Genomic DNA, 25,310 nt, shown 5'->3' with positions numbered 1-25,310 from the left:
GTTTTGGGTTTGACTCCAAGTTTTGAGTCACACTTGGCAATTCTCCCTTATTTTGATTGTTACACGTGTGTTCTGTGTATGTCTAACTTTAGTAAATCCCCTACTCTTACCAGTTAAGCCTAGAAGAAATACAAACCAAGCTTCTAAGAGGTTGAAACCTAATTTAAATACATCTGGTAAGATTTTGATATAACAGAATATAACAAGGTAAACACACATTATTATTCTAACAGTCTTCTCATATTTACAGGTTTCACTGGGTACACCTCACAATGTGACAGTTCTATAAGACAATCTAATTTTGTCAAGTAAGAGAACATGTCGGATATTCAACCTACTAATCTATTCAAAGCTTTCTCGACCTTGGAGAAAACTGATAATGTAAACGGAATGGAGTTTGGTGCTATAAATCTGGACTTATTCGAAGGTATTATAAATTTGATTTCAATTTCTATCATTCATAAATACTAATTTTGACATTCTTTGTGGAAGACCAAGGTTCACAGATTTATGATATAAGCTCTGAAGAGGAAGATACTAATTATGATAATAATTCGGAGTCGGAAACAGAATGTGCGCCTCAACAAGATCAGAATGTTACAACGGTTCCTGATGAGCAAAGAGCGCGGACAAAGACTATGGCAAGTGTGTTTCAGAGCATGTTTCAAGATAAGCCTGCTAAGAAGGGATGGTCTGTCTCCAAACGCACTGGTAATCTATTGTAAACATTTTATGATAACTCAATGTGGAATTATATTTTGACTTTGTTTTTCACTAATGTATTGTAATTATGATTCAGTTTCAAAGTCTAAGAAAAAGGCAGCACCTCCAAAGCAGAACATGGGTAATACTTTGCTATATATTTACATATTGTTTTACTATTTTTGAAGTGTAAAAGACAAATAACGTCCAAATTCTTCTGGTTTTTGTGTCTAGGATACGTTGATGAAGGTGATCCAACCCATAAATGTGAACACTGTGGTGCAATAATGTGGTACGGCGAACGCATTGAGAAGAAACGACAGACTAAGAAACCTAAATTTTCTTTGTGCTGTGGGCAAGGTCAAGTTCAGTTGCCGTTACTTAAGCCACTACAAGAAAACAGCGACATACCGAGGGAAAAAATCGTCGGTATGTCGTCGGAATAACGTTATTCCGACGACATACCGACGAAACAAGTCCTCGGAAATAACTCCGAGGACCACCGGTTCGTCGGAAAGCTCCTCGGAATATACCGAGGGAGAACTTCCTCGGGATATTTCGATGGACTTTCCGATGGTCCAATCCTCGGAAGTTCCGACGAAATGTTCCTCGGAATTTTCATCGGGAATTTCCGAGGAACGGAGCCCTCGGAAAATTCCGAGGAATGAGTCCCTCGGTATATTCCGAGGAAGAAGTCCCTCGGTATATTCCGAGGAAATGTTCCTCGGAAATTTCCGAGGGTTCATTTCCTCGGAATTTCAAAAAAAATTAATTTTTTTTAAAAAAATAAAATTTTTGAAATTTAAATTCGAAAATATAAAATTAAAATTAAAATTGAAAACATATTAGATAATATTCAAAGTTGTACAAATAAAAATAAAACATTCCGAGTTTTTGAAAAAAAAAAAAAACTACGGGTCTTGCACTTTCGGGAACACCTCGTTCGGGTACATCCTCTGCATCATCTCCATCATTTGCTGGTTCAGCCTCCTCTGTGCCTCATAGCCCGCCTGTTGAGCCGCCATCTGGGTCTCCAACAAAGATATGCGATCATCCTTGTCCTTCAACTGAGCCGTAAGTACTTCTGGATCAACAAAGGGCGGTGGTGCAGAAGAGGGAGGAACCGACCGGGTGCGACGACCCAAACCGACCAAACGTTCCTTCTTCTTTGGAACCGACTGAAATAGAAAATAGTCAAATTTAAATCAAGAAATAAATGAATTGAACTTAAAAAAAAAGAACTTACGGATTCAACGATTTCGTTGATTCGAAACCGGGACAAGTTGGTCGAAGCCGTCGAATCGTCATCCTCGGTTTGAAGCTGAGACACTTCGTCTTGCACCTGAGTTTGGACCAGGGTGACCACTTCCCTCACAAGACCGTCATCAATCTGGCCGGTCTTCTTGTTGGTATACGCCCTCTTCATTAGGGCGAGATCATCAACCGGCTCGCCATCATTTTCTTCCGCCTTGAAAAAAACATAAATTAAAGAAACATTAGAAATTAGAAGAAATGCACAAAAAATAAAATTTTAAAACTTAAATAATTGAAGAAAAAGCGGCTGAACTTACCATGCGATCCCCCAGAGAGGCAATAGATTGAGCACCCAAGTTATGCTTGAAAACGCCCTTCCCTTTACGGTCGCTCCTGCGGTTGGTGGAGTTGGTGGAAGAAGTTTCTTTCGTCTCTTCCTTATCCCAATGCGCACACAACTCCGTTCAGACCGTGTTGTTTTTCGACTTTGGGACCTTTTAATAAAAAAAAAAAATAGTTTAATAAATTAAAAAATTGTTTAATAAATTAAAAAATTGTTTAATAAATTAAAAACAACCTTGTTGATTTCCCACTTCTTCTTCCACTCGTGGATCTGCTTCCCATAGTTGTCCATAACTTTATGGACGAAGTGGTGATAGATAAAGAGCGTCTCATCGGAATTCCAGTTGAATTCTTGCTAAAAAAAACACAATTAGTAGAAAATTTATATTAAAGATTAAAAATATAAGTAAAAAATTAGAATACTTACCGCAAACTGACGAAACCACAGATGTTGTTTGTCGGTAGGGAAGTCAGTGAAAGTCGGATGTCCCTTGTCGAGGGCCGAGTACATCATACGGTTGATCCATGGGCTGATCCCGTTCCCGGATTGGTTGAACCTAATAAAAAGAACAAACGCTTAATAATGAATCAAATTTTAATGAAAAAAAAAAATATGTTTAATTACCATGTTTGACCCCGTCCATGTGGATACGGAGTGAGATAGGGAAGATGGTCACGACCGGGCTGTCGAACCAACTCCGCAACACTCATCATTCCCGGAGGACCCGGAGGAGCAGGAGCGGGTGCAGCAGCGGGAGCGAGAAGAGCAGGAGCGGGTGCAGCAGAGGGAGATGTATGGTAGGAGCTGTGGGGCGAAGGGGAATCCTGAAAATGGCTGGAATCCCGAGACTGGCTCTCCGTACCACCACGACCACGGCGCTGTCGAGACCGGGTCTGATCATCATTAGACCTGTAAATTAAAAAAAAAATATTTAATAAATATAGAAATATATAAATATTTTTTTTTTGTTTTAAATCCCAAATAATAGTTTTTAATCACAAAATTTTTTTATAGATATTAAAAATGTTTAATAAATATATAAAAATAGTTCTAATAAACAAAAAATAGTTTTAATAAATAAAAAATAGTTTAATAATTACAAAAAATAGTTTTAATAATATTAAAAATGTTTAATAAATATAGTAATTTATATTATATATATATATATATATATATTTTTAAAACAAAATCCCAAATAATAGTTTTTAATCACAAAAAAAGTTTTATAGATATTAAAAATGTTTAATAAATATATAAAAATAGTTCTAATAAACAAAAAATAGTTTTAATAAATAAAAAATAGTTTATTAATTACAAAAAATAGGTTTAATAATATTAAAAATGTTTAATAAATATAGAAATTTATATTATATATATATATATATATATTTTTTAAAAAACAAATCCCAAATAATAGTTTTTAATCACAAAAAAAGTTTTATAGATATTAAAAATGTTTTGTAAAATCCAAAAAATCGAATTTATATACAAAAAACGTTTTGTAAAATCCAAAAATCGAATTTATATACAAAACTCGTTTTGTAAAATACAAAAATCAAATTTATACACAAAAATCAAATTTATATACAAAAATCGATTTTATAAATACAAAAATAATAAAAAATTTATAAAAAAATTCTAAATCAATTCAACAAAACAAACTATTCAACCAAATCACAATTCTAAACCTATTATACAACAAAATCACAATCCTAACCAATCACCCTAACAAAATTCTATCAAATCTACACAAAAACCTAACAAATAGAACCTAAGAGAGTGTGATAGGGTCCTTACATGATTTGTGTAGGTTTAGAGAGGATTCGCCGGAGATATCGTCGGGAGAGAAGGGGGAGATCGCTGGAGAGGAGGGAGAGGAGCCGGAGAGGAAGAAGAGAGAAATGGGGAAGAAGAAGTGTTCCGTCGTTATAAAACCTAGGGTCTGACAGATAGTTTCCGTCGAAATTTCCTCGGTATTTCAATTTCAATTTTCGCGAAATATTTCGCGGTTGGTTTGCCCGGTTAAATGAAAATATTCCGAGGAAATTACGACGGACACTTAAATATCCGTCGGAATTTCCTCGGATATTTCATTAATTCGAGGAAAAAGAATATCCTATGCATGTATTTCTGTTGGTTTATATTGTTCCTCGGAATTTTCTCGGAATATTCCGAGGAAATTCCGAGGAACACATGTTTGGGGTTTCAAAACATCAATTTTTTTTGCCCTATATCATTTCTTATACAAATGCAATGCATACCATTGAGAAATCTTTGTATAGATGATCATAAACTATGAAATAACAAAATTTCAAAACGAATTGTAAGTATTCCCTTTACCGTTAATTAAAGTGTATAAGTGTTTCTCTTATGTTGTGGGGATTTCGTTCATACAATCGGAAAAGTGTTTATTATAGGGTAAGGAACAAATTTTTGACTTCATAATCAGTCTAAGACACTTAATAAGGGTTATGTAAGTGTTATTCAAACCGCAAAACGTTGTTTTCGGTTTAAAAACCCTACTTCCTCGGAATTTCCTTGGAAAATTCCGAGGGAATTCCGAGGAAATTCCGAGGGAATTCCGAGGAAATTCCGAGGAAACCCTTATCTTCCTCGGAATTCCGTCGGAATATTCTGAGGAAATTCCGAGGAACACATGTTTGGGGTTTCAAAACATCAAATTTTTTTGCCCTATATCATTTCTTATACAAATGCAATGCATACCATTGAGGATTCTTTGTATAGATGATCATAAACCATGAAATAACAAAATTTCAAAAATAATTGTAAGTATTCCCTTTACCGTTTATTAAAGTGTATAAGTGTTTCTCTTATGTTGTGTGGTTTTCGTTCATGCAATCGTAAAAGTGTTTGTTATTGGGTAAAACACCAAAGTTTGACTTCATAATCTGGTTAAGACACTTAATGAATGTTATATACGTGTTATTCAATCCGCAAAACGTTGTTTTCGGTTAAAAACCCCTAGTTCCTCGGAATTTCCTCGGAATTCCGATCAAATCCCTAAATCTACAAGGTCTATTCCGAGGAAAACCTATCTTCCCTCGGAATTTCCTCGGTATTTCTATTAAAAAAAAAAAAAAAAAGTCGATGCTAGTCTGTTTCCGAGTCATCATCACCAGATGAATCTGAATCTGGATCTTGGTGAAACTCTTCAATCACTGGTTCATCCTCTACGTGAACGACGGCTTCCTCTCCAAAGTCGGTTAAATCGACTACAAGGCCAACTCCAGCTAAATCTTCTGCTGCACTTAAGTTGTCGGATGTGCTTGGTTGTAGTGGGTCTTCCAGCTCAGAACTTCCCTGAACTCGGCCTCTCGGGTTGAGTCTTGTAACAGTAACCCATGGATCATCTCTGTTCCTTACCCGGGGGTACTTGATATAACAAACCTGTAACATTTAAAAAATTATTAGTAAAATTATAAATTAATACACATGATGATGAATCATTCTGAATAATTAACATTTAATTACCTAATCGGCCTGAGAAGCAAGAATGAAAGGATCATAATATTGCAGCTTTCGCCTCGAATTTACTGATGTAACACCAAATGCATCTGTTCTCACACCTCGATCTAGAGTGTTGTCGTGCCAATCACAATAGAAAACAGTACAGCGCAATCCAACCATGCCCAAATACTTGATTTCCAAAATCTCATGTATGTGTCCGTAGTATACATCATCTCCTGATGCAGAACAAACGCCAGCATCATAAGTCGTACTCGAACGTCTCCTCTTCTGAGTTGTGAATGCATATCCTTGAGTACAAAATCTCGGATATGACTTCACAACAAAGTTTGGTCCAACGACCATCTCGCGTATCCAATCGTCAAATTTTTCACCTCTAGCCAAACCAGCAGACACCTATTAATAGCACATATATATGTTATATCAATAAATGTGAATTAGTATAAATATGTGATAAATGATATTTTTATTTGTTTAAAGCACTCACATAAGTAAACATCCATCCAGAAAATTCTCTCTGCTTCATTTCTTCTAGTTCGTCCTCTGTGGCGTATCTATAATCGAACCGCTTTTCTGCCATGAAAATCCTGTACATATGATGACAATAATGTAATTAATTAAGATTTAAATTTCAACTTGTTAAAATAAAAATTTGTAAGCTAATTTATTTACCTCTCATATTGAAGAACATCTTCGCAGTTGGTGAGCAAATATGTTTGCAAATTACTGCGCTCTTGCTCAGTAAGTCGACGGTCCTTTGGTTTTCCGCTAAGTCGTCCAACGTCTGTGAAAATGTCTGGAACCGTAACATGATATGTTGCCCGTTCGCCTCTATCATCATGCCGAGCATGTCTTCTGTTTTTGGTCTGAACTTCTGCTGGAAAGTAGTACTCAGGAAAGTTTGAAGTTTCTTCATTGATCATCTGTGCGACTATAGAACCTTCCACCCTACTTAAATTTTTCACCATCTTCTTCAAATGGAACATATACCGCTCATACAGATACATCCATCTATACTGCACAGGACCACCAAGTTCCAATTCTCTTGCCAGGTGAATAACAAGATGCTCCATAACATCAAAAAATGAGGGAGAAAATATCTTCTCAAGGTTGCACTGAATCACGGCTATATTAATCTTCAAATTTTCAATACCTTCAAGAGTCACTGATCTCGTGCATAAATCGCGGAAGAAAACACTTATCCCTGCAATTGCATCATGAACATTTCGTGGTAATAGTTCATTGAAGGCAAACAGAAGGAGGCGCTGCATCATTACATGGCAATCGTGGCTTTTCAAGCCAGTAAACTTTCCTTCATTTCTGTCGATACAGTTACGCAAATTAGATGCGTAACCGTTTGGAAATTCCATATCGTTTGAAATCCAATCAAAGAACGCATCTTTTCCCTCTGCATCAAGTCGGTATATGGGAAAAGGAGCCCTACCATTCTCATCAACATGAAGTTCTGAACGAGCACATATATCGACTAAATCCAGTCTTGACTTCAAATTATCCTTTGTTTTACCTTGAACATTAAGGATCGTGTTCATGAGATTGTCAAAAAAGTTCTTCTCAATATGCATGACATCTAAATTATACCTTAGCAGATGATCCTCCCAGTATGGCAGATCCCAGAAAATACTTTTTTTGTGCCAGTTATGTAGGTCTCCAACAGCATCTACCGGAAAACACTCATGTCCACCGACGTCTGGCATCCTTTCTGCACCAAAATCTCTTAGTTGTGTCTTCAAATCTTTCCCACAAATTTTCGGAGGTGGACTGTCAAACACCCTCTTGTTCTTCGTAAACAAATTCCTACTCCTACGATATGAATGATCAGGTGGTAGGAATCTCCTGTGACAGTCAAACCAACACGTTTTCCTTCCGTGTTTTAGTTGGAAAGCATCAGTGTTATCTTGACAATATGGACATGATAACCTTCCATGCATTGTCCATCCAGATAACATACCATATGCTGGAAAATTACTTATTCTCCACATTAGTACTGTCCGCATTTGAAAGTTTTCTTTACACGAAACATCGTATGTTTCAGCACCTTGAGCCCATAGTTGTTGCAACTCATATATTAGTGGCTGAAGAAACACATCAAGTGATCTCTTAGGATGCTCTGGTCCGGGAACGAGAATCGAGAGAAACAAAAACTCTCGTCGCAAGCACAAGTTTGGGGGTAGGTTGTATGGTGTAAGAATGACTGGCCATAGAGAATACTGTCTTCCACTCTTGCCAAACGGGCTGAAACCATCAGTACATGCACCAAGGTAGACATTTCTTCTCTCATACGCAAAGTCGGGATACTTTGATTGGAAATGCTTCCACGCTTTTGCATCTGAAGGATGTCTGATCTCACCATCTGTTGAGTGCTCCGCATGCCATCTCATTGGTTGCGCTGTGCGTTCAGACATATACAACCTCTGCAACCTTTCCGTCAAAGGCAAGTACCACATCCTTTTATATGGCACTGGAACTCTTCCACTCGTATCTTTATAATGAGGCTTTCCACAAAATTTGCATGTAACCCGCTGTTCATCCGCCCTCCAATAAATCATGCAGTTGTCGCTGCATACATCTATTACCTGATACGATAAACCAAGACCAGCTACGAGTTTCTGAACCTCGTAGTATGAACCAGGAGCTACATTATCCTCGGGTAGAATACCTTTTACAAAATCAGCAATCGCATCCACACAGTCTTCAGCCAAATTATAATATGTTATAATGCCCACCAATCTTGTAGCAGATGATAAAGCTGAATGACCATCTCTGCAACCTTCGTACAATGGTTGCTTTCCAGCATCCAACATATCATAAAATCTCCTAGCTTGTGCATTGGGTAAATCTTCCTCTCTAAAATGATCATTTACCATCTGCTCAGTACCTACACCATAATCTACATCCGTTCTAATTGGTTCTTCTAATCTAACCATTGGCTGAGGTTCCCCATGATGATACAAAATTTTGTAACTTCGTGTAAACCCACTCAAATATAGATAAGTCCAAACATCCCACTCTTTAATAACCTTTCTATTTTTACAATTAGAGCAAAGACATCTTAACATACCTGTTTTTGCTTCCGGTTGTCGGTGAACTAACCCCATGAATTCGGTTATACCTCGTTCGTATTCTTCCGTAAGCAATCTCGTGTTTGGATCCAAATGAGGTCGATCGATCCAAGAACGAAAATAATTTGAAGAAGACATGTTTTTTATGAATCAAATTCGTGTGTAAAGAGAGTAAGAGGGAGGATGAAGATATGGAGTGAATGAAGAGGAAGAAGGGTGCGTGTATTTATAGTTGAAATCCTGCCGACAGACCGAGGAAATTCCGACGGAATACCGACGGCAACGGCTCTTTCCTCGGAATTTCCTCGGAATTTTTAAAATCCCCCAACGGCTCTCTAACGGCTATAATATATCCTCGGAATTCATCGGTTTTTTCCGAGGAATAAATTTTTCCTCGGTATTCCATAAGAATATTCCGACGGATTGATATTTCCTCGGAATTCCGTCGGTATATTCCGAGGAAATTCCGAGGAAACCAAATTTTGTGTTTCCTCGGAATATCCTCGGAAATTCCTCGGAATATCCTCGGAAATTCCTCGGGATATTCCGAGGTTTTCATTTTCCGTCGGAATGTCCGTCAGAATACCGTTGTTTTCTTGTAGTGAGCAGTCGCCAAAAATTCTAAGGAAATTGCTAAACGATGACGACGAGATCAGCAAGTACTATCGCGAGAATATCAGGCAAATAAATATGGTTTTCTCATTTACATCTCTCGGTGGTAAAATTGATCGATCAGCACCTGCTGGACATGGTCCAAATATGGTTGTTCTTCAAGGCGAGAATTATCATTTAATGGGTAGTTTAAAACCACCGACAGGAGGAGATCCTAAGTTTGGGCAGCTTTATATTGTGGACACTGAAAACGAAATACAAAATAGGGCATCTATTATTGGGTATGTTAAATTAAAGTTAGTCTTCTTATCAAACTTACTTGAAGCGCTTACAAAACCTTTGTAACACTATTTTCTGACATTGCTTTAACAGAAAATATAAAGCTAAGTGTGAGAAGGCTAAAAAAGAGAGATTGAGGCAGCAAGTTATTGAAAGGATAGTCAAAATGCTGGACGAAGTAAATCCATATGTTCATCAGTTTAGATCAGCCAGAGAAAGGTTTAATACTAATCCAGAAGAAACATTGCATATGAGAATTGTTAGTAACCGAGAGAAAGATGGAAGGACATATGATACTCCTACTGCATCTGAGGTTGCTGCACTGATTCCAGGAGATTTCAGTTTGGACATGGATAAGAGAGATATTGTTTTAGAAGAGAAGCAGACAGGATGGCTTAAAAGGATCAGTGAAATACATCCATCTAATCTGGCACTTCAATACCCTCTTATTTTTACATACGGTGAAGATGGATTCAGACTTGGTATTAAAAAAAGAACAACTGCTGCGACCTCAAGCCATAAGAGGCAGACTATCAGTATGAGGCAATGGTACGCTTTCCGGCTACATGAAAGGGAGAATGAGTGTCATACTCTTCTACATTCTAAGAGGTTGTTTCAGAAATTCTTGGTCGATTCCTACACTACTATAGAGTCTAACAGGCTGTGTTATCTGCGAATGAACCAGAAGTGTCTAAGATCTGATAGTTTTGACTCTATTAAACAAGCTGAGTATGATGGGAAAATTGATATGCACGACCAGGGGAGTCATTTTCTATTGCCAGCCTCATTTACCGGAGGACCAAGATACATGAAAAATATGTATTTGGATGCGATGGCTATTTGCAAACATTTTGGGTTTCCTGATCTATTTATAACCTTCACTTGCAATCCTAAGTGGCCTGAAAAAACCAGGTATTTAGAGCCATGCAAACTCACTGCGGATGACAGACCTGAAATTGTTTGCAGGCTGTTCAAGTGTAAACTTGATTCTCTAATGGCAGATTTAACAGATAAAGAACTCTTGGGAAACACTGTGGCATGTGAGTTTTTTTTTTTTTGTATCAACGAGATATATATAAGTAATATTTGGGTTCTAAAATTATTCTTTTTATTATTTTACTGCAGCCATGTATACTATCGAGTTTCAAAAACGTGGTCTTCCTCATGCGCACATTCTGCTGTTTATGGCTCCTGGCTCTAAATTTCCTACAACTGAGGACATTGACAAGATCATTTCAGCTGAAATTCCAGATAAAGAGAGAGAGCCTGAGCTTTTTGAAGTTGTGAAAGATATGATGATTCATGGTCCTTGTGGAGCTGTTAACATGAATTCGCCTTGCATGGAGAATGGAAAATGTTCTAAGATGTATCCTAAAAATTATGCTGAGCAAACTACTGTTAACAAAGAAGGATTTCCTGTCTACAGAAGAAGAGAACAGTCTGATCACTTCATTGAGAAACATGGCTTCAAATGTGACAACAGATATGTGATTCCTTATAATAGGGAACTGTCACTTCGTTATCGAGCTCACATTAATGTGGAATGGTGTAATCAGACAGGTTCTATTAAATACTTATTTAAGTATATTAATAAAGGACAAGATCGGTGTACTGTAGCTGTTGAAAGTGCAGAGACTGCTAAACAGAAAGAAGTATCGAATCAGAGTGTCTCTACTGATTCAGCTTCAACAGAGGAGAAAAAAAACGAAATCAAAGACTTCTTCAACTGCAGGTATTTATCTTGGTCCTATTTATCCGTTCAATTTCATGGAAACTATAGTACAACTTAGTGATTTACAATTATGCTTTTCTGAACTCATGCAGATATGTGTCGGCATCTGAAGGTGCTTGGAGAAATTTTAAGTTCTCTATACATTATCGATCTGTAGCAGTTGAGAGGATTCAGTTTCACCTACCGGGAAAACAGATTATCATTTTCAAAGATGATGACATGTATGAAGAAGTTACCAGCCGTGTTCTGATTGAAAATACAATGTTCTTGGGCTGGTTTGAATTAAACAAGGCCAGTGCTGTTGCTCGGAAACTAACTCTAGCTGAAATTCCTACAAGGTTTATTTGGAATAAAAAAGATCGAAAGTTTACTGATAGAAAGAGAGGATTCTGTATTGGGAGAATCAACTACGCTCCACGAAAGATTGAAAAGACCTTTTATTTGCGTGTCTTGCTGAATATTGTAAGAGGTCCGACATCTTTTGAGGATATCAAAACTTTCAACAATGTTCTTTATTTGGATTACAAAGACGCCTGCTTTGCTCGGGGTTTGTTAGAAGATGATCAAGAAAACATAGACGATATTGTGAGGACAAGTTTTACAGGTTCAGCGTCCTATATGCGGCAATGTTTTGTGGTCATGCTCATGTCAGATACTCTTTCAAAGCAAGAAGAAGTTTGGGAAAACATTTGGGAATTTCAATCTGAAGATATTGAGTATCGTCGTAGAAAGCTATTAAATAGACCAGGTAATAGAACTCTCCCATAATACACTCGCATAAAACTGAATACTTAACTAATATTCTCATCTTTGATTGTGTAGATTTACATTTGAGTGAAGAGGAGAAAAAACAGCTTACTCTTCACGAGATTGAGAAGATTTTGAAGAGGAATGTTACTTCTTTGGAGGCATGGGAATCTATGCCGAAGCCAATAGCTGATTTTACTCAGCAGGAGAATGTCTTGATAATGGACGAGCTGTCATATGGCAAAGATCAGTTAAAGGCTGATCACGATCTGGATTTTATAAAAATGACATACGAGCAAAGAGAGATTTATGATGAGGTGCTTAGTGCTGTCTTATAAAAGAAAGGAGGCGTTTTTTTTGTCTATGGCTTTGGTGGAACTGGGAAAACATTTTTGTGGAGATTGTTGTCTACTGCTATTAGATACAGAGGATAAATCTGTTTGAATGTTTCATCAAGTGGGATAGCTTCGCTGCTACTACCAAGGGGAAGGACAGCACATTCTAAATTTGGAATACCAATCAACCCAGATGAGTTTTCAACTTGCACACTAACTCAAGGATCTGATCAAGCAAATTTGATTAAAGCGGCTTCTCTGATCATTTGGGACGAAGCCCCAATGATGAGCAAGCACTGTTTTGAATCCTTGGATAGGAGTATGGCTGACATTGTTGGGAATAAGGACAATTTGCCTTTTGGTGGGAAAGTTGTTGTCCTAGGAGGCGATTTTAGACAAGTGTTGTATGTCATTCATGGAGCTGGAAGAGCTGAAATTGTTTTGGCATCTTTAAATTCGTCTTATCTTTGGAAACATGTGAAAGTGTTGAAGCTGACAAAGAATATGAGGCTAATGGCAAACGATTTATCCCCTGGAGAAGCTAAAGATTTAGAAGAGTTTTCAAAGTGGATATTGGATGTTGGAGATGGAAATATAGGTGAGAGCAATGATGGGGAGGCTCTAATCGATATTCCTGAAGAGTTTCTTATTCTTGATGCTCATGATCCTATTGAGTCTATAAGCAAAGCTGTGTATGGTGATGTGGTTTCTTTGCAGCAGAATAAAGAACCCAAGTTTTTCCAAGAAAGATCAATACTATGTCCAACTAACCAGGATGTCGACAAGATTAATCAGCACATGTTGGATCAGTTTGATGGTTAGTTATTTATTTCACACTCTATTATCGTTTGGCTCTTATCATTCCAATAGCTATAAGTAAAAATGTTTTTTTATCAATATTTCAGGTGAGGAAAGGATCTACTTAAGCTCTGATACAATAGATGCTTCAGATAAATTTTCAGTTAATGATCAAGCTCTGACTCCAGATTTCTTAAACACCATCAAAGTTTCAGGTTTACCTAATCATAGTCTTTGCTTAAAGATTGGTTGTCCTGTGATGTTGCTAAGAAACATTGATCCTACTGGGGGATTAATGAATGGGACTCGACTTCAGATTACAGAGATGTACGATAACATAATAAAGGCAAAAGTGATTACAGGCGATAAGGTTGGGCGAGTTGTTCTTATTCCTAGGCTTGCTATTACCCCTTCTGACAAGAAGTTGCCTTTCAAGACGAGGAGGAGGCAACTTTCTATTGATGTGGCCTTTGCCATTACAATTAATAAGAGTCAGGGCCAATCACTCTCAGAAGTTGGTATTTATCTACCTAGGCCAGTCTTCTCTCATGGCCAACTATATGTCGCAATCTCTAGAGTTACATCTAAGGAAGGGTTGAATATTTTGATTGTCGACGATGAAGGCAAGCCACAGAAAAAAACAATGAATGTTGTTTACAAAGAGATTTTTCAGAATCTCTGATATTATTTTACTTTGTTGTTTTGGTTTGTTAGAACTATTTATTTTCACGCAATGTTTGGATTTTTCAGAGATTGTTTCATAATTTGGTTAAGTTTTTTGATTATCAAACAAAGCAGACAGACATTCCTAAGGATATAGTTTTTATATATTTTTCTATCTGTGCTTTTGAAAAAAACTACTCACAGAGACAAGAAAATAAAAAAATGCGAACTATTTATAAAGTGACCTAAGTTTGCCTTGCTGCTTTTGGGTTTGTTAGAACTATTTATTTTAGTTTGTTGTTTTGGTTTGTCAGAACTATTTATTGACTGTTTCACGCAATGTTTGGATTTTACAGAGATTGTTTCATAATTTGGTTAAGTTTTTTGATTATCAAACAAAGCAGACAGACATTACCACACATCAAGCAATCTCCGGTTTATTACCTAACTACCGATAATGTTCCATTCCTACTGTCTAAATCTAATCTAAACATAATAAACCAACTTACTTATGTTTCTTGAAAAGACATTCTGGCCAAATAGAAGTTTCTCCTGAGCTTAATGCGTTGACGGAGTTTCACTTATGTTTTAAGATCCTACAGAAGAAGAAAAAACATAAGTTAGTAACAGAGATTCACTTAAACCGTAAGCTATTTTTCTGTTTGTCGAGGATTTTTAAAATAAATCAACTTACACATACTTTTTTTTACCAATGTAATAGTATATCCATTGCTTCGCATCTCCTCCAGCCTGCTTTGACCCTCCTTATCATAATACTACAGAGAAATGCAACTTAAAATTGTCACTTAAAGCGCAGGGTTTTGTTCTATTAGTCAAGGAGTAAAAATCAACTTACACATACTTCTTTTTACCAATGTAATACTATTATATCCATTGCTTCCCATCTCCTCCAGCCTGCTTTGACCCTTCTTATCATAAAACTTCACAGAATATGCAAATAAAAATATTCAAAGTATGAGATGTCCAGTTGTTCAGATTATGAAACATAAACTTCAGTAAAAAGCAGATCTAAATCAATGAAATTGTTCTAAAATCAATGTACAGAATATGAAACATAAAAAAATTTTACCTTTTGAATATTAATTCTTTAGCGAACGGAAATAGTTTAACAACTGGTCTGTCAGGATAAATCGTTTCGAATACCTGAAAATAGGAAACAATAACTAGGAAACAAAAATATTACGAAGAAATAATATATACAAATCTATTTTCATATTAAAAATAAACAAAATCTCTAATACCAATCCGATTGCATGGTCTGTCGGAGAAGAGAAGAGATATTCTTCAAACACATCAATATCGGAAGCCAGTTTATGTCCGATAACTTCTAATATTGTGTCGGAAACAACAAGCAAACGGTTCCTGTTTTTTTTTTGGAAAACAACTGGTTCATATCGGAGAGGAACCACCCGACGATCTCCTCCTTCGGTAGCTGAATCGCCATCGATCGGACAGGACTTTTGTTTTTTAATTTTGATTCGATTTGCGAAGTCGAATGTTCTTCCCAGCTTTTGTCGGTAGAAGAACAAGACTCATGGGCTGGGCCTTAACTAAACAATTGAATTTGCCCCTATTTAAGTCATTTTGCTAAAACCCAATATTAAAACTAAAACAAATCATCAAAAACCCATTATATTAAAACCCATTTTACACCCATATTAATAAACCTGCAATTAAAAACTTTGATTTTAATTTTCAACAATAATTTAAATATTGACTATGTATAGAAAAAAATATAGCTTTATAATAACTACAGATTAAATCCCTTTTATATATTTGCTTTTATATTTTTAAATTTTGATAGTCAATATTTATATATATATATATATATATATAGTTGTGTGCAACAATCTTTCCAATACCAACAGATATATTTACACTTCATAATTCCTACACTATTAAACAAACAAACATCATTTTTAAAAATATTTCAACCAAATTTCAAAATCGCAGATGCTTGATCACATCAATATAAATCATGATGACTCTAATCTTAAAAAATTTATATGAACACAAAATAATAATCAATTTAACCTTTTATTTTTGCCGGAAAAAAACCCGCGCTTTCTAAGCGCGGGTCAAAATCTAGTTAACTTTAAATAGAAGGAGAGAGAAAAAGATTTGACATACCTAAAACATATTAAAATAGATCATGTACACAAATAAAAATATAGTTTCTCTAAAATATAAAATATATAAATCATGTAAAAATAATGGTTTTTAATTGATTCATATTTTATCAACTAAAAAATAATAAAGCGCTCAGTAAGTGTAGATGGAAATCTAATTATCATTAAATCAAACTTTATCCAAACTATTCAAAATAACTGGAAGAAATTTTTCTAAAAATGGACAACGAAACACTCCTATTTTCTTCTTAGAACAAAACCAACTTTTGTCACTTTTCGATATTTAATACCCTTTTTATTTATAAAAATTCATCTCATTATATTTACAAGGAAAAAAAATAAGGAAAATATAAAACATTTTTTTTTGACAAACAAGAAAATATAAAACATGATATTCACATGCATGTGCATTTAAGAAAAATATATTTGTGTCAAAATTATTTTTGGAATACCATTGCTAAAAATGAGCTAAAACTATAGTAAACATGATCAACCATCTATGGTGACTTAGAATTTCGTTGGAAACACAATGATTTAACTAACATAAAGTATGTATTATAGCATATACATTTCCATTTACTAAAGCAGAATAACCAATCTTTCATTCCTTCTATGTTCTGTAAATCAAGAAGATCAGAAAGTCAAATATTAAACATATATACTTTTCTAGAACATGTATTCTTCCATAGGGTCCTTCGTCTAGTTTTGTGGTATAATATTTCTACGCTTTTAGCTATTTTCTAACTATGATAAAATGTAATTTCTTCTAGGTTTGTATTTAATATCCAAAAAGTTAGTTAAAAATAGTTGTAAAATTTTGTTTATTTTTCTTTTAAATTTTTGTTTCCAAAAATCATCAAACTTCTTCTAAGGGGGACAACATGCGAGTTTTTTTTTTTTTTTTGCAAAATTCCCTTTATTGAAATACCAATTAATTTTAAGGAAATTAGATTTAATTTCGTAAAAGCTAGTTTAATTTTGAAAACCTTTCTTCCACCTTAAAATCCAAACCACTATTTCACCATACAACCACCAAACATCAATCATCACTTGTCTCAGCAGCTGGATGACGAACACAACTGTCTTTTTGATTATCTCCAGCTTGACGGTCTGGTTTGTCCTTTTTAACTCCTTCAGGTCTCGACTTATCTTGCACTGAACCTCCTTCTGTACGGGCAGGTTGATGCACTGCGTCTCCAATCTTACTTGTTTCGCCTATGCTTCTTATAGATGCATGAATAGTCTTTTTCTTATGATAAAGCTCATCCATTTGGTCCCTGATGTCTGAAAACTGAAGAAAAAAATGATAAATACACCACAGCAATAAGATCTCTAGAGCATTTAGCTGATGAGGCGTGATATCAAACTGTTGACACCAGCTCTCTCCATATGATTGCAATTCCATTTTTAGGTACCAATCTTGGACAAATTTCCATGCAACTCGAGGAAATTGGGCCTGAGTAGCCTCGTCAAGGATCTATTTTTGCATTGCTAGGATAAGAGGTTATTAAGGAAGAGATCAACAATGAGATCAAAGTTGAGTGTAGAAAGAACAAGCTTCTCTCCACTTAATACAACCTCCTTATATTGTTCATATACTTCCTGAAAAGAGCGGGTCTAATCACAAACCTATTCAAACGTAGATTCATCTGCTTAGTGAAGTGGCACTATGTTTTGAAACAGAGGACGTCTAATATGTAATAGAGTCACAGTTTCACGCAGAACTACAAAGACTAAGGACTATATAGCAACCATTTTGTTAAGGTCCAAAAAACTTACCCATTTTTCATTCTTTGTGTGTGGTTAACGAAGGAAGAATGTGTGAAAGAATACCTGGTGACTGCGTTGAGAGATCAATATCAGCCACATTCATCAAAGGAACCCAACACCAAAAGCTGCTTAAATTCAGACTTATGTACGTCCTATTTTCTCTTTTTGTGTATAAAACCAATGCTAAATCAAACCAACCTAGAGTATCAATGCCTCTAATTGATCAAACTATATAACAGATCAAAGCCTTTATGTCCGAAGGCTATATTTTCACTACTCAATATAGAAACTAGACTAGCTCGAAGCGGCAGAACCGAGGGATATATAGGTGAAAGAAAAAAGAAACTTACAGTTTGAGTCTTAAAGCGAGATCTTTCAAGAATGATATTGGGGTCAAAATCGGTCACAACGAAATCAAACGTCAGAAATTTTCAAAAAAAAAACATCCTCTTTGAGAAAAAGAAAATAAAATTCTAGAAAGAATAGAGAATGGACTAACCTAAATCAAGCTTCGTAACAATTCCGAAAAGGATTCACACGATAAGTCTTCGAAAAAGGTTACACAAAGCCTCGGACAACGGATCCCGGACAGCGAAACACACATCGTCCAACTCGCCCGTTCGGCGAGTTGGATCGATCAGCCTGCCTTCATCCCGTCCCCGTAGCTCTCCCCTTCGGGATTAGATCGAACCTGCTCTTGTTTCATCTCGATCGGAATCATCGTTGGAACTTTACGATTTAAAAACCGCAAGAACTCGTTTTCTTGAATAACATTCGGATTGATCGTATAAAACGGCAAAGGTTAGCTGAACACCTCGAATCGCCTACACTATACGACGAATTTGAATGTTCTTCGAAATCAACGTCGTTTCGAAAGCACTCTTTTTATAAAATCGTAAAAACGCCTTAGTCGGAAAACATCCCGAAAGGGGCCAGAACGCGGCAAAGAGCCCACTTACAATTTTATATGAAATCAAGCCCAATCGTTATGACTGTTTATCTCTGGCTATGCAGGAGAAGATAAATTTCAAGTTCGAAGGTTAAATGTGAAGTTTCCGAAGATAAACACGAAGATCGAAGAAAAATGGAATGTTTCCGCGTAGCGATAAACTCGACCGAGGGCAGAAAGAGAAAAAGAAAACCGCCTCTAGAGGAGTATATAAGGATGTCGAGATCGAAGACGCAGAAGGACGCAATTTTTCTACTCAGAGCAAAAGCTTAGCACTTAGAGCATTTAGGCAATTTTCCGTTTTTTGTTATCGAGCTCACACTCAATTAAGTTTCCGCAGTCTTAGGTTGCTAAAACTAGGAATCTCGCCGACAACTATTGTGGCCAAGTCTATTAACTTGTTGTAACACTCACCACAGACTCGGAATAAAAACCCTTCTTTGCTCTCTTTTCTTTTTTTATCAATTTCATACTTAGTCTGTTTTTCATGTTCTGATTGTTTGACGTGTGATTTAGCAGATATCCGGGACCTCTGGAAAATTTAGGGTTTCCTATATTTCCTAATTTAAACGAAAATCGACAGTGCAAATTTCAGTTCCCACAGTTTGGCGCTAGAAGGAGGGGGGACGGATCAATCTAACTCTCAGCCACCAACGCTCGATCAGACATGTCAGTCGACGATCTCAATAACCAACAAACTCGTGACGGAAACACTGCCGATGACAACGTTGAAAACATTCCAGCAGCGAACGTTACCGCGGTTAATGTTAAAATCGCAGCGTTCGAGGAGGTCCATAAGATGTTCTCGACTTTCAAAAAGAAATCGGAAGAACGGGACAAGGTCATGAGTTCTCTCGCTAAACAGGTCGAAAACCTAACAGCAAGAACCAAGGTCGTTCTTCCGCGCGGAACAACCCGAGTCCACGGAATAAGACTCGATGTCGCAACTCTTTCGGCCAGTCCGGCAACGCGCAAGGGAAAACATCTGGGCAAAACCCCGATGAAATAACTCTCGCGCCAACACGAAAGAACCCGGAAGATCTTCCCCCTATCATGGAAGACAAGGAGGAAGGAGAGATCGAGCGCGTCGATGTGGGTTCTAGCAGTCAGTCCGAACCTACGGACAAAGACGCAGACGTACATCCTCATCGTACAAGGAGCCGTGCGGCTCAAGATGATTCCCAGTTCGATAATCCTATGACCGAAGAAGAAGAAGCTATCTTCTGGGATGAACAGGATTAACTGGCCGAGGAGAAAACTCGGAATACTCGCGGCAAACGCCGACAAAGTCGGAAATCTGCTAGCGAGTAATCCCAGATCCGCGATCTTCGCGATTTTCTCATGAAAACGGTTGCACAAGTTAGAGCGGTGAAATCTCAAATTCATCACGCTAATAGCACCGCGCCCGAGATCGATCTGCTGCTCAAGGAATCTCGAATAAAGCCCTTCACTACCCGCATCACTGGAACTAGGGTTTTGGATCCTGGAAAGATCAAGGTAACACCTTACGACGGTACAACCGATCCAAGGGCACACCTACAGGCTTTTCAGATCGCGATGGGGAGAGCCAAATTCAGAGAAAGCGAAAGAGATGCCGGCGAATGCCGCCTCTTCGTCGAAAACCTCCAAGGAGCAGCACTCGAATGGTTCTCTCGCATGAAGCGAAGTTCCATCAGAAGTTTTCGCAAACTCGCCTCGGAGTTTCTCAAGCAGTACTTTATGTTCATAGACCGAGAAACGTCGTATGTCGATCTCTGGAGCATGTCCCAGGGAGAGGACGAATCTCTCCGCGACTTCATAAAACGGATTAAGACCGTCATGGCTAGAGTCAGCGGAATAAGCGACAAAGTAGGTGTAGACGCGCTCCGAAAGACGCTCTGGTACAAGTCAAAGTTCAGGAAGTGGATAACTTGAATAAGCCGTACGATTCAAGTTGTGCTCCATAAAGCCATGGACTACATAATCATCAAAGAAGAGACGAAAGTCTTGTCGCAAAAGCAGAGGATGACGAAGACATCGTCGAAGGATCCCGGGTCGGATCAGAAGTCTAAAAGGAAAAACCCTCGTAACAACAAAAACGTCCATCACGGGGAAGAAGAGACCCAGGGAGCGCATAACTACGCCATCAACTCCGAGCAAGGCTGGACGACAGGCAATACATGGACCTGAAATTCGAGTTACGACGAGAACGTCTTCTGTGACTTTCACCAGGCCCGGCCACTCGACCGTAAAATGCAAAGTTCTCGGTGCTAGATTGGCCGCAAAGCTGCTCGCAGGAGAACTTGCCGAAGTGTCTAGCGTAAAAGATCTCGTCCGCGATTCAGACCCCCCTCTAAGGAACGATAAGACCCCTCAAATGGAGAACTCTCACCAAGGGAACCAATCGGGAGAAAAGCGTGGGAAAAGGCAGGATGAGAAGGGCAACGACAATAGTCGCCGCATAGTCAATATGATCATCGGAGGATCGCAATACTGCAGCGACACAATCTCTGCCATCAAGGCTTACCAGCGTAAGGCCGAGACGAGCGTGAATTTGCTAAATTGGAAAGCGCCTAATGACTTCCCGAAAGAAGCAATCACTATCGATGAAGAAGAAGGCGGTGGGATCTACCACCCCCACTACGATCCGCTCGTAATAGATCTCGGGATAATAGATCTCGAGATCGCAAGGGTTCTCATCGACACAGGTAGCACGGTCAATTTCATCTTCCACGATACTCTCAAGAGGATGAACGTCAAGCTCGGAGAAGTCGTACCAACGCACAAGCCACTAACCAGTTCCGAGGGCACGACATCAGTGACTCTCGGATCGATCAAACTGCTCATTGCTGCGAAAGAGGTCACAAAGATTTTTGACTTCGCTGTCGTCGACCACCCGGCCATTTACAACGTCACCGTGAAGGCAGTCCCATCGACTTATCACATGGCCATCAAATTCCCGACAAATAACGGAATTGCCACGATATGGGGATGCCAGACGCATTCAAGACCTTGCTTCCTAGCCGAAAACAAGCTAAGGCAAATCACTACCACCGCGATGGTGAAACCCAAACGGGCGAAGCTAACTCAGGCACTAACTGAAATCGCTCCCGAAAAAGACGGTCCAGAATCGTCGACTCAAGCAACGGCCAGAAAACAACCTGTTTCGGAGCCCAGCGTTTCAACCCAACCGGAGAAGAAAAACCCGGTAGAAGACGTCGATCCTGCAACTAAGGCGATCGACGCAAACGCGATAGCCGAGTAAACACACTGGCACAAACAGCAGAACTACGAGATGACTTGATCCCCGAAAGGGGTACGTACACAGCTCGTCGAAGGAAAGTTCAGCTATCCCCCCTCTTAAAAGGGGGGGGGGGAGTGGGTACATATACAAATACTCGTAATTGCCACATTCTAAAATATTTGCGGCAGCTCGTCGAAGGACGAGTTCATCTATCCCTCCCCCCCCTCTTAAAAAGAGGGGTGGGGAAGTGGGTACATATACCATTACTCGAATATTCCCACATTCTAAAATATTTGCCTTGTACTCAATATTCAGCTCTTGCGGCCAAGTCTCTTACCTTGTTGTAACGCTCAACACAGATTCGGAATAAAAACCCTTCTTTTCTCTCTTTTCTTTTAATCAATTTCATACTTAGTCTGTTTTTCGTGTTTTGATTGTTTGGCGTGTGGTTTAGCAGATATCCGGGACCTCTGGAAAATTTAGGATTTCTTATCTTTCCTAATTTAAACGGAAATCGACGGTGCGAATTTCGGTTCCAAAAAATGAGCAGTGTAACTTGCTTAGTCCAGTTTCTTCCTTCAGTCGATACCATCTTCTCTTGATGGTGAGTTATTATATCTTCTCTTGAAAAATACTAACGGCATCACCAGGGAACATTGTATATGTAAATAGAGAGTGATGATCCTAGACTGATTCTGAACTTGTGAAATTATTAAAGCATTATTTCCGGTATGTACCTGACACCATTAAATGCCCTGATCTCTCCTACGTCTCGAGTTGACTAGTCAGCGTAGAGTTGACTATATTTGAACTCGAGATAGACATTCATTATTTTATGGTTTAGGCGTCACCCTATTGAACCTTTAGACTATTGGGCCGAATCTTTGAATCGGATTTAAAATGGGGCTAAATCCACTTTCAAGAGTTGCTATATCCTTGAAAGTCGCCTGAACCGTTCTAGAAACACGTTCACATTGATTCTCTACAATTTGTACAAAACTCTCTTATGCCAACAAACCCATTTCCATGAACTCCCACAACGCACGTAACACGTTACCTACCGGCTACCGCATCTGCAATATATAACTTTTAAAACTCAAATCTTAAAAACATATAAAATCAATCTTTCAAATTAACTATGAAATTAGCACCTAAACCATAGAGGAGACCAAAAAATTAGTTATCACAGAACCAGAACAATATAAGAAAAACGAACCCAATGAACAGTTTATTTGTGGACAATTAGTCAATAATATACTGTTTGAGACACCATGATTTTTGTTTCGACGTGATTTGGTAGGTTGTTATAATATTATTACAAACATTTTTTTTTTTTTTTTTTTTTTTTGTTAACCAGGATGGGTTCGGGCCTTCGGCCTTAATCCCCCCTGAACCCGGAACCAGCCTGCGTATGTACCCACCAGGGGGCCTAAGTCATTCCGTGGCCGGGTTTCGAACTCGTGATGGCGGGCACCTCAGCCGAGATTCCTATACCACTAGACCACGAGGCCCGGTTTACAAACATACTTATTAGTTGTTCGAATAATTTAAAAAGCAGACATGGTTGTATAGAGTTGTAATATCAAAGGTCAAATTCCATAAAACTAGCTTTTTATTCTTATGTACTGGGGTGTCATTTTCAGGAATCTAATTTGCAAAGCTTAAGCTTTACTCCACCAAAACCATATTGTGTTTTCTTTTTTAGCCTGGTGTCATTATTAGGATCAATAAAATAATAGATTGATCCATATCTAAACATATATTATATATTTTATTAAACTAACTATCAAATTGATTAGTTGTGTACAAAAATAAAAACTAATGATTATGTTTGATAAATATTTGATAACATTTTTTTGTCTCATTTCACATTTTTGTTTAATTTTACATTATTTAAAAGAAATTAAACAGCACATTAACCATATAATAAAAAATTTAGATTTTTTCTCACATGTTATATTTTGTATTTTTTTTAAACTACTATATATTACTAAAAATGTTTAAAGTTCCACATTGAAAATTTTGTGATCAATGGTTTAATTTTTTTTGTTATAATAAGATACCAATGATCATAAAATCATATGAATGAAATCTCATTCAATAGATATTCATATTAAATATATATATATATATATATATATATATATATCATATAAAAAATACAAAAGTATGTTAATTTTGAAATTTTGCATTGAAAACGTATTGAGAAATTAATATTTTGATTTTGAAATTTTCATTGAAAAAATCTCCCATTAAAAATTTGTGATTAATGGTTTAAATTTTTTATTACAGCAAATATACAAATGTTAATGAAATCCCAATAATAAATATTTATAGTAAAATATAGGGTTTTTTTCAAAACCAACCTAAAATTTGGAGTCAACCCCAAAACCAACCTTTTTTGTCGTTACTATTCACCCTTGAAAGTTCCAAACCCTCTTTATGTTTTTGAATTATTTACAAAAGTGCCATTATTAAATAATTATTTAATAATTTCGAAAATGAGAAAAAACCTATTACACCCTAAATATTTTTTCTTATTTACAACAATGCCATTATCATCAATTTTCCAACCACCATGAACCACCATTTTGAGCTCTTAAAAGCTCAAGAATTCAATTTGTAACCACTTTTTTCTCTTTCTAAACTAACAATTCTTCATTTCCTCTCATTTCCTCTCCATTTTTCATCTAAAAAACTCTCATAACTTCCATTTTTGTAATCTAAACTTTCATATTTTCGAGTTTATTCGGTTGTTAGTCGAAAAAGGTAGTTCTTTTTTTGTCATATTTGGAGCTTGGACGGTGGTAAATGGTGGAAACGAGCTTTACACAAGAAAAAGATAACTATTTACTGGGTTTTTGTCATTTTTCATATCTGTGTCGCGATAGTAGATTGTTGTGTATGTCTACTCTTATGTGTAGACGTACGATGCGATCTACTGTTCAACGCACGGGTTACTTTTGCAATTGACCAAAATAATATTTTTTTGTATAGTAGACTTTCCTAGAAGTCTGCATCTTGACCTTTGAAAACAAAAACAAAAAAGTAGGTAGACTTACTAAGAAGTCTACATAAAGAGGTTAGTTTTTGCATTTGACCAAACTCTAAGCAACTTTTGACTTTTCATAGTAGATTTCACCGGAAGTCTACATTATGTAGACTGCTATGGAAGTCTACAAAATGT

The 25,310-nt window shown here is 37.1% G+C and overlaps 1 pseudogene; it reads left to right on the top strand.

The window, feature by feature from the left end:
- Positions 1-318: 318 nt before the first annotated feature.
- On the top strand, positions 319-16,099 carry LOC106393645 (annotated as a pseudogene).
- Positions 16,100-25,310: the final 9,211 nt, after the last annotated feature.

Source organism: Brassica napus, chromosome C4 (genome assembly GCF_020379485.1).
Source record: "Brassica napus cultivar Da-Ae chromosome C4, Da-Ae, whole genome shotgun sequence".
In the NCBI taxonomy this organism is placed as follows: Eukaryota; Viridiplantae; Streptophyta; class Magnoliopsida; order Brassicales; family Brassicaceae; genus Brassica; species Brassica napus.
Note: the sequence above shows the minus strand (reverse complement) of the source record. Positions and strands in the feature narration are given on the sequence as shown.